This window comes from Triticum dicoccoides, chromosome 6A, assembly GCF_002162155.2.
Source record: "Triticum dicoccoides isolate Atlit2015 ecotype Zavitan chromosome 6A, WEW_v2.0, whole genome shotgun sequence".
NCBI classification, from domain to species: domain Eukaryota; kingdom Viridiplantae; phylum Streptophyta; class Magnoliopsida; order Poales; family Poaceae; genus Triticum; species Triticum dicoccoides.
In genome coordinates, this window is record NC_041390.1 from 559,105,155 (window position 1) to 559,115,662 (window position 10,508).

The 10,508-nt window shown below is 43.7% G+C and overlaps 1 long non-coding RNA gene across 1 annotated transcript; it reads left to right on the forward strand.

Moving 5' to 3' along the window:
* Positions 1-496: 496 nt before the first annotated feature.
* Positions 497-1,606, forward strand: LOC119318017. The gene is made up of 3 exons (XR_005153888.1): positions 497-647; positions 726-913; positions 1,518-1,606. It is a non-coding gene; the product is annotated as an uncharacterized LOC119318017 (long non-coding RNA).
* The last annotated feature ends 8,902 nt before the right edge of the window (positions 1,607-10,508 follow it).

Below are 10,508 nucleotides of genomic sequence, written 5' to 3' on the forward strand. Positions count from 1 at the left end.
AGCTGATATCACTCTATTCATGCTATCAATTTTTCTTTCTCACTATATGGTAGTCCTTGACCTGTTTGTGTCATCGGAGAAGGGAATTTTCCTTTTTTTTCACTTTTATCTTGTTTCCTTTTAATATATTGGTTTTAGTTGTATATTACAGAAGGATTGGACATGGAGATCTAAGATGGAAGCGTTTGTGTATATACTGTACCTTTGTATATCTTTCCAAGTTCCATCTTGCCTTATCATACATTTTAAAAGAACAGTTGTTTTCTGAGTCATTGGTGTACTTATGTTGTGTTGTCACCGACCATGAGTATATAACAGTTTGTTGGACAAAAGTATTCTTGTGGTTTGTGCCATGGTTGGGCACCATCTTAAATATAAAATGATAACATTGCAAACATTTTTATTTTGAAGGGCCAACAAGAAAGAATTTCTTCCGGCAGCATAACAAAGAACCCATTGGGTGGATGCAACACCCGAATGCCTTTTTGACTAAATCATTTTAATTAACTAATTACAGTGGCGGAGCTAGATGGGGAGGCAAAGGGCAAATACATCAATTCTTGAGCAGTCCAAAAACTATAATTTGTTGAATTAAGCACCCCCAAGAGTTCTTTATTCACACATTTTTTCAAGGTTGGGGGTTTAATGTAAGTTTTCTGCTATTAAAACTGCAACTTTCCATCTTGATTGTGTCCATGATTAAGTTTTGGGTGTGGGCAGGGCAGAAGATCAAGCACTCCGTCCTCTGCCAGGTCGCCGCCGCTGCTCGGGACGTAGACGCGCACATGGGTCCGTCAGTCGCTGGCAAACGAGGTCGAGTCCGTGCGGAGCACTGGTCTCCTCGCTGTCGTCGTCGTCCTCCCTGCTGCTAGCGACGCCCTCCTGTCTCCTCTGCACCAGTCTACTCCTTCATGTCTGTCCCCCTCTCAATCTCCTCTTTCTGTTGTTTGTTTTCTCTATCTCACATAGGAAAGCTCTTGATCCACCAAAACGCTGAATCATGTTCATATTTGCTACCCTAGAAAAGAAGGATATAAAACTGAACTACAAACATCAGTAGTAGAGCATACATCATAAAGGGTTGTGGATGTCCCATTGCTGCACGAACTGAACCAAGGATGTTTAGCAACTAATTTCTTTTTTTGTGGGATCAACAGGAGGATGGGATTCATAATTGAGAACATTATGTGTTCATAATATATATTTTGTGGTAGCAACTGAACCAAGGATGCTCATGGCAAGTTTAATCGCAATATAAATCACTTGGTTTGGAAACACACCTGCTAAAAAAATAGATTGATCTTTTCTTAAAATCTTCAACCTACTATGTAAACCAGTTCTCCTTTGTATCAATTTGAGATCCATCTGGATTATATCTGATTTTAGTGATATATAAATCAAAATTGATTTATTCACTCTTTGGTAAGCACTTATCTTTAGATGACACATTTGATAGTTCTGGTGTTCTGTTTTATGTGGTTTGATTTTATCAACCGAATTTGGTCTTTCTTTTGCAGATTATTTACAAAAGAAAATGGTTTGGGGTGAAGAGTTGAAGGCTTGAAGCCAAATGTTCCTAATCAAGAAGATGACCCGCACAACTCCCCAGGCCAGCACTATGTGCCAAGATTGAAGATCCCAAATATGTTTACTTTGGTCCAATATCGTATAGCAGTGTAATGCTTCAGGCACTTTTTATCATTCATTTTTATTATTCAAATCTCTATATAGTTGCCATAGATGCTACTATTACATGGATTTATTACTATTTTTCATGTGTTGTTGAAAATAGAACTCACTCATTTATTTGTCTACGGAGGGAGTAGCATACAGTAAGCTTCATTTCACCGAGGAGATCTTCCGTTACATAGAGTTATTAATTTCAATATGAATTCAGAATTCAGTACCCACACGAATTTCGTAGATGCTTTGATCGAGACGTGCGTTGCACGTGCATGCTTACTAGTTTGTTTATGGCAGTACTACGTATGAGCTAGGTTGATGAGTCGAAATCGCAAACGGGCGCACGCAATCGGCGACGTTACTGTTCGCGTGGGGCCGTTGATCGGTCTCACGCATGTCGACCGGCTGAACAGTGGCTACGCACGGCGCAACGCATGGGCAAAGAGCGACTGCGACATTTCAAGATGGCGAAACGTGAACGGATCGTGTATATATACGGGAGTAAAATGCTGCTGCTACGTGGTGCCACTTGCTTGCGAGTGAAATACGTGAACGGAAAGGGAAGACGGTCGGAGCGCGACGTCTCGAGGCGACACATGCATGCGGCCACTTTTACCAACGTAATTGTTACTTTTTGTGAAAAGGACGTGCTTAGGCGACGTGGCTTACCCCGACAGCTAAACTACAATTTTTGCTAGTAGCTTGGAACACAAAATTTCCTAGCCTGTAATAACAGATAGAAACATTTCTCAAGCATAAAAAGTTCTTTTCGGCAACATTTCGTAGCACAAAAGTCACCATTTCTTTCCAACGTGTGTGCCATTTAGCATGTATACAATACTAGAAAATGCCACGAGCATAGCATAGCAAAAATAGGCACCACGAAGCAGAGGGCAAAACGAGTTTAGTGAAAGGCATGCGCCAGCTAATTGGCACTGCGATCCACCTACTCGAATAGAGAAACCAAACGTGCGTACCCGTAGCAGCCGTCGTGTACGTACAAACAAAGCCAGACAATGACAATCACGCCCTCTGACCGATCAACCATCTTCTGCTACAAACGGGACAAGAGCCCGTGCCGTCACATACTCCTAATCGAGCCACTAATCAACCCTAGTTGGTCTAAAAAAATCGTGCACCTCCCTAGTTTAGTTACAAATATGCTAGTCGACAAGTGCGTGCGTGTCAGCTTAGGGACCTCGAGCCGTGACCATACGCCGCAGCATCATGGTACCATCTTTCCCACGAGCGAGCTAGAGCTAAGCCGCGACCGTTCTGCTTGGAAGCCTTTTCTTCGAAGCCACACTTCCAAGGGAAGAGCCAAGACATATGGGGCCTCGATATCATTGGATCCTACTGTGTTCTCTAGGACCCTGATGGCTTTACGTGCTGTTCTATGGTCCTGCCATTCACATTCAGTCGAGTGTTGCAGTCGGCCACGTCGGCTGCCCTGCACTGTCGAACCCTTGATCTTTTCGTCGACAACACACAATTGGTAATATCCAAATATGCACTTCGAGCCGATCGTTTCTCTCCTTGTATATTGAAGTTCTGAAAACAGCTCTATAGCTATAATTTCGGGGAATATGCTAGTGCAAGTTGGGGTAACTTTTGAGTCACTTCTACACAAGGAGGCCAAGAGCGTCATGCCGGTTGTTGAAGCACACATCAGCGATGTGCACTATACTAAGCAAAGCAGCGAGTACACATGCATGTATTATGTGTACATACTTCCTGTACATACCATGCTGCCAGAGAAAAAATCTTCGATTTTGTGACCAGTGACCCGTCAACAGCAAGCAAATATTCAGGTAAAACCTAGCGATCAGTTCCTTCTGAGGTAAACCTTCAACTACTAAAAAATGCTCGCAACTTCCCTATCGTATTGTATTAAAATATGCACGTTTAGCTAGAGCGCAGAAAAGAAGGCCTGGACTGCAGGACACGCGACCAGAGCACATGGTGCCACGTTTAGTTCAAGCCCTCCAGCCGGTACGTGCGACGTACTACGTACGCAGCCAAAAGCGGGGTCACTGTTCCGTGGACCCTATGAGCATGCGCCGTCTCGGGTCCCCCGCGTCGCGGTTAGTCAGCGACGCTGGGCCATCGGGCGTTGGAGCAGTATGGAACGATTCCACGATCGAAGCACGTCCCGTCTCCATGGATATTTCCAGCAAAGAATCGCTTAATTGATTAATTAACCGCTGAATTTTTTTCCAGCTGATTGCAGCGACGGCGAAATGAGTATTGATCGTCACGTCGCAGACGCAGTTTTTCAAATACGCGGTTTTACCGGGTCTCCTTAACAACGTCGTACGCTGCCGAAAAGTTACATCTGAGCGTTGAAACGAAAACGCAATTACTTTGTACCAAAGATGCACGACGAGCCGAATCAACCTGTGGTTGAGTTGGTTAGGTGGACAGTGGGAGGAGACGTTTCCGTCGACGACGAGGCGCCTACGGTGACTTCGTAAATCTCAAGATGATATGTCGGCTCAGTCTTTTGAAGGTGCTCATAGGGGTAGGAAATGCATGTGTGCGTTCATAGGGATGAGTGTATGCGCGTGTATATGAGCGCTTATGTTTGTACTGATGCTTAAAAAAAATGCACGACGGGTCCAGCTAGAAATAATAATGCGCCACATAAACGGAGGGTGCAAGCAATCTGGAATTGATCAACACGGTAATATGGATGGAGGGATCATCCTTGAAAAAAGAAATGGAATTGGGAACATGGCTCCTTTGCTCGAAAAAGTCCTGGAAAAAGAAACGGTAAAAAAATGAAAAGGATTAATCACCCACGAATACTTTTTTTAAATATCTTTTACGAATATGCAAAGCTTGCGTATCATTACATTGATAGAAGAAATAAGATTGAGTACATGGAGTGGTACGACCTATGGCACGAACGCAAGTGGTGTGAACAAGGTTGACGAAGCATAGAGACAAGAGATGTCCGATCCAAACAAAGAAAAACACGGCTTCCCGCAAAAAAAACCCGCCAACCAGAGAAGCAGCCCAAGCAACAACTAGACGACCAACATCTCCAAATTTAGCACCATGGACGCCTCGAGCAAACAAGACAACGCCTTCATGAAGGAGAACGACACCAAGACTACATCGTCATCCGATCCGGAAAACCAGATAGAGCTTCTCCATTGGTTGTTAAGTTGTAACATTACACATCACTCAATGTGGATACAAAGCAACAATCAAGGTATCAATCTAGTATAACGAAGAATGCCAACCGTACTAAATACAGTCGTGAATGAATAAGAGATAATACCAAGGTGTCGAGACACTCCAACTTGCAAGCACGCTCCTACGTCATGAAATTACTTCATCGTCGAGATACCCTGCCTACCGAATTTGCACGGAATATCAGGGTCCAGTACCTCTAATCACCACCGATCAAACCAACACGACCTCGATGTTGACTGTCACTCTTGTTAATGTCACCCACTTGCCCTTCAGGAGAAGGAGGCCCCGAGGAGGGAGAAATGCAGAAAAAGCCTGAGGTTGTCTAAAAGAAGAGTGAATCTAGGGTCACGCCCACCCGACCTCGATGTTGACTGTCACTCTTGCTAATGTCATCCACTCGCCCTTCAGGAGAAGGAGGCCCCGAGGAGAGAGAAATGCAGAAAAAGCCCGAGGCAGTCTAAAAGAAGAGTGAATCTAGGGTTTCGCCAACTCGACCTTGATGTAGACCATGAACCACTCTCGTCATCATATATCGAACATGGAGGCCTTCGCTCCAAGTGACACCCAGCCCATCTCCATAAACCTAGTACATTTCACTTTGTGGTTCTCGCTCTAGCTGCAGTTCTCCACTCATCTTTGGGAGGGGTGCGAGTTTGTTGCAGAGGGGGAAACAAAGAAGTGGAAAACACAAAGCAAGTCAGTTGGTGTGGAGAAAGCATATTAGGGCATGGTGGAAAAAAACAATGAAGAAGTAAGAATCAATGGTGAAATCAACCATGCCATATCAAGACCAAATTAGTTGTGACCCTCCGTCACACGCCATAGGATAGGAGACTGCATCCCTCACAAGTCATTGGATGGTCCAACAATAACTTCAAAAGATGAGGATCAATGAATGGTGTATGGGGGACATATGTTCAGACCATGGAATGTAGCCAAAATTATATTATGTTCTGAATGCGTAAATTAGAGTAAACCTCACAATCCTGGATAAGATCCTTACATATTTATGAAACGAGAGGCTAACACATGGATCCAAACGTATAGATGCATGATAACTTTGGCCTAGGCCTAAGATATATACAAAGACACAAGTAAGTGACATTGAATAATTGATTATAGCAGGAAAAAGGAAAGACACGAGAATTAGAGCATGTTAGCTCTAAGGGAAAGTATATTGACTTCCCATTTTGCTACATTGATTGATATCCTCATGTAAACTGCCAAGAGACAACTCTGTTGGGAAATGTGGTAGAAAACAAAAAAAAAATCACGCCTTCGAAAAACCGTTAGGAAACGACTCTTTGAAAATTTGCAAAAAATAAAAAGGGGATTTGCTCACTGCTCTTACTTTCAAAGTGAATATCTGCATCTGATCTCTACTTAGGTATCTTGAATAATTATTATTATCATTGAAACAAGGACACATCTAATGGGATGATGCCGATCTTTTCTTAGCAGAGCCATGGCCACTGACTCTAGGGAGACAGACAAACCAAATAATGTTTTGCCTTATCCTGGCCAAGGGGCCATCTCTTGGAACAATGTATTTTTTCAATTACTTGAGAGCAGATATGACTAATGCAATTTCCCTACAGCAAGCTCTTGATGTGTACTGCAGCAATTCTGGCTAGTTGGTGAGTGTGGCAAAATCAAGTGTTTTTTCGGTCCTAATACATATCCTGCCATGAAAATGATATTTGTGCATGCCTTAATATTGATACAGAAGCTTTACCTAATAAGTACCTTGGGTTACCAGCCTTGGTTGGAGTAGACATGAGTGACTATTTTAATCATTTTGTTAAAATAGTGTGCTCACTGACAGATGGATGGAATGAGAGATAATTATCCACTGAAGGAAAAGAGAACCTGTTGAAAGTTGTGGCTCAGGCAATTCCTGTGTATGCTATGTCGGTGTTTAAAATCAACAAAGGGTGCATGCAAAGAAATAACAGATGTGAATGCTAGATTCTGGTGGGGAGATGATGAAAATAATAAAAGAATGCATTGGTGGGCATGGTGGCAACTATGCTTCCCTAAGAAGGATGCTGGAATGGGGTTTCATGATCTTCTTTCCTTCAATTTGGCCATGTTAACTAAACAAGTTTTGGTGCTCCTGGATGAGCCAGAATCATTATGTGCTAGGATCCTCAGAGCTAAACACTACCCTCAGGTGATCTCCTTTCGGCTGGACCCAAGATGGGGTCTTCCTTTACATGGCAAAGTATCATTGCGGGCATTTAGACCTGCAAACGTAGGCACATTTGGAGAATTGGGAACAGTGAAAGGGTTAAAATTTGGGAGGATCATTGGATACCTTCAAGCCCTTCCAGGAGAATTATCACTCCAAGGAATGGGGTACTTATCACAAAGGTTAATGAGTTGATTGATCCTGGACAGAGAAGTGGGATGAGGAATTCGTACAAGATATTTTTAACCCACTAGACGTCAATCGCATCCTACAGATTCCCCCAAATTACAACTCTTTTGAGGACTTTGTTGTTTGGTATGGTTCATCTTTGGGGGTTTTCTCTATATGATCAGCATACCATTGTGAGTGGGATCACCAGTTTAGAAACACTACTAGTCACTTGGTGGGACCTGCAGCTCCTAATTGTTGGAAATATGCCCTAGAGGCAATAATAAATTGGTTATTATTATATTATATTTCATTGTTCATGATAATCGTTTATTTTCCATGCTAGAATTGTATTGATAGGAAACTCAGATACATGTGTGGATACATAGACAACACCATGTCCCTAGTAAGCCTCTAGTTGACTAGCTCGTTGATCAATAGATGGTTACGGTTTCCTGATCATGGACATTGGATGTCGTTGATAACAGGATCACATCATTAGGAGAATGATGTGATGGACAAGACCCAATCCTAAGCCCAGCACAAGATCGTGTAGTTCGTATGCTAAAGCTTTTCTAATGTCAAGTATCATTTCCTTAGACCATGAGATTGTGCAACTCCTGGATACCGTAGGAGTGCTTTGGGTGTACCAAACGTCACAACGTAACTGGGTGGCTATAAAGGTGCACTATAGGTATCTCCGAAAGTGTCTATTGGGTTGGTACGAATCGAGACTGGGATTTGTCACTCCGTATGACGGAGAGGTATCTCTGGACCCACTCGATAATGCATCATCATAATGAGCTCGATGTGACTAAGCAGTTAGTCACGGGATCATGCGTTACATAACAAGTAAAGTGACTTGCCGGTAACGAGATTGAACAAGGTATTGGGATACCGACGATCGAATCTCGGGCAAGTAACATACCGATTGGCAAAGGGAATTGAATACGGGATTGATCGAATCCCCGACATCGTGGTTCATCCGATGAGATCATCGTGGAACATGTGGGAGCCAATATGGGTATCCAGATACCGCTATTGGTTATTGGTCGGAGAGGTGTCTCGGTCATGTCTGCATGGTTCCTGAACCCGTAGGGTCTACACACTTAAGGTTCGGTGACGCTAGAGTTGTTATGGGAAATAGTATGTGGTTATCGAAGGTAGTTCGGAGTCCTGGATGAGATCCCGGACGTCACGAGGAGTTCCGGAATGGTCCGGCGGTGAAGATTGATATATTGGACGAAGGGTATTGGAGTCCGAAAGTGTTCTGGAGGTACCAGGCTATGGCCAGCATGACCGAAAGGTGTTTCAGGAGCCCCGGCAAGTGTTGGAGGGCCTCATGGGCCAAAGAGGAAGGGGCAAGCCTCCACCTGCTTGGCTTGGGGGGCAAGTCTCCCTAGTATTTTCCCTAGGGAGATCCAATCTGCTTGGTCGCCGCCCCCTAGGGGAAACCCTAGGGCGCTTCTCCCTCTCCCCTTGCCCCTATATATAGTGGAGGGGTGGGAGGGCAGCCACACCTCTTCCCTGGCGCAGCCCTCCCTCCTCCTACACCTCCTCCTCCTCCATAGTGCTTGGCGAAGCCCTGCTGGAGAACCACGAGCTCCATTGCCACCATGCCGTCATGCTGCTAGAGTTCTCCCTCAACTTCTCCTCTCCCCTTGCTGGATCAAGAAGGAGGAGACGTCCCCGGGCTGTACGTGTGTTGAACGCGGAGGCACCGTCCGTTCAGCGCTAGATCGGATCTTCCGCGATTTGAATTGCCGTGAGTACGACTCCATCAACCGTGTTCTTGTAAAGCTTTCACTTAGCGATCTTCAAGGGTATGAAGATGCACTCCCTCTCTCTCGTTGCTAGCATCTCCTAGATTGATCTTGGTGACACGTAGGAAAATTTTGAATTATTGCTACATTCCACAACATTGGTATCAGAGCTAGGTCTATGCGTAGTTTCTATGCACGAGTAGAACACAAAGCAGTTGTGGGCGTCGATATTATCAATTTACTTGTCGTTACTAGTCTTATCTTGATTCGGCGGCATCATGGGATGAAGAGGCCCGGACCAACCTTACACGTACGCCTACGTGAGACTGGTTCCACCAACTGACATGCACTAGTTGCATAAGGTGGCTAGCGGGTGTCTGTCTCTCCCACTTCGGTCGGATCGGATTCGATGAAAAGGGTCCTTATAAAGGGTAAATAGAAATTGGCATATCACGTTGTGGTTTTGGCATAGGTAAGAAACGTTCTTGCTAGAAACCTATAGCAGCCACGTAAAAACTTGCAACAACAATTAGAGGACGTCTAACTTGTTTTTGCAACATATGCCTTGTGATGTGATATGGCCAAAAGGATGTGATGAATGATATATGTGATGTATGAGATTGATCATGTTCTTGTAATAGGAATCACGACTTGCATGTCGATGAGTATGACAACCGACAGGAGCCATAGGAGTTGTCTTAATTTATTTATGACCTGCGTGTCAACTTAAATGTCATGTAATTACTTTACTTTATTGCTAAAGTGTTAGCCATAGTAGTAGAAATAATAGATGACGAGACAACTTCAAGAAGACACGATGATGGAGATCATGGTGTCATGCCGGTGACAACGATGATCATGGAGCCCCAAAGATGGAGATCAAAAGGAGCAAATGATATTGGCCATATCATGTCACTATTTGATTGCATGTGATGTTTATCATGTTTTACATCTTATTTGCTTAGAACGACGGTAGCTTAAATAAGGTGATCCCTCGTAATAATTTCAAGAAAGTGTTCGCCCTAACTGTGCACCATTGCGAAGGTTCGTTGTTTCGAAGCACCACGTGATGATCGGGTGTGATAGATTCTAACGTTCGAATACAACGGGTGTAAGCCAGATTTACACACGCAATATACTTAGGTTGACTTGACGAGCCTAACATGTACAGACATGGCCTCGGAACACGGAAGACCGAAAGGTCGAGCATGAGTCGTATAGAAGATACGATCAACATGAAGATGTTCACCGATGTTGACTAGTCCGTCTCACGTGATGATCGGACACGGCCTAGTTGACTCGGATCATGTTTCACTTAGATGACTAGAGGAATGTCTATCTGAGTGGGAGTTCATTAAATAATTTGATTAGATGAACTTAATTATCATGAACATAGTCTAAATTGTCTTTGCAAATATGTTGTAGATAAATAGCTCACGTTATAGCTCCCTGTTTCAAGACGTTCCTAGAGAAAGACCAAGTTGAAAGATATTATAAGCAAT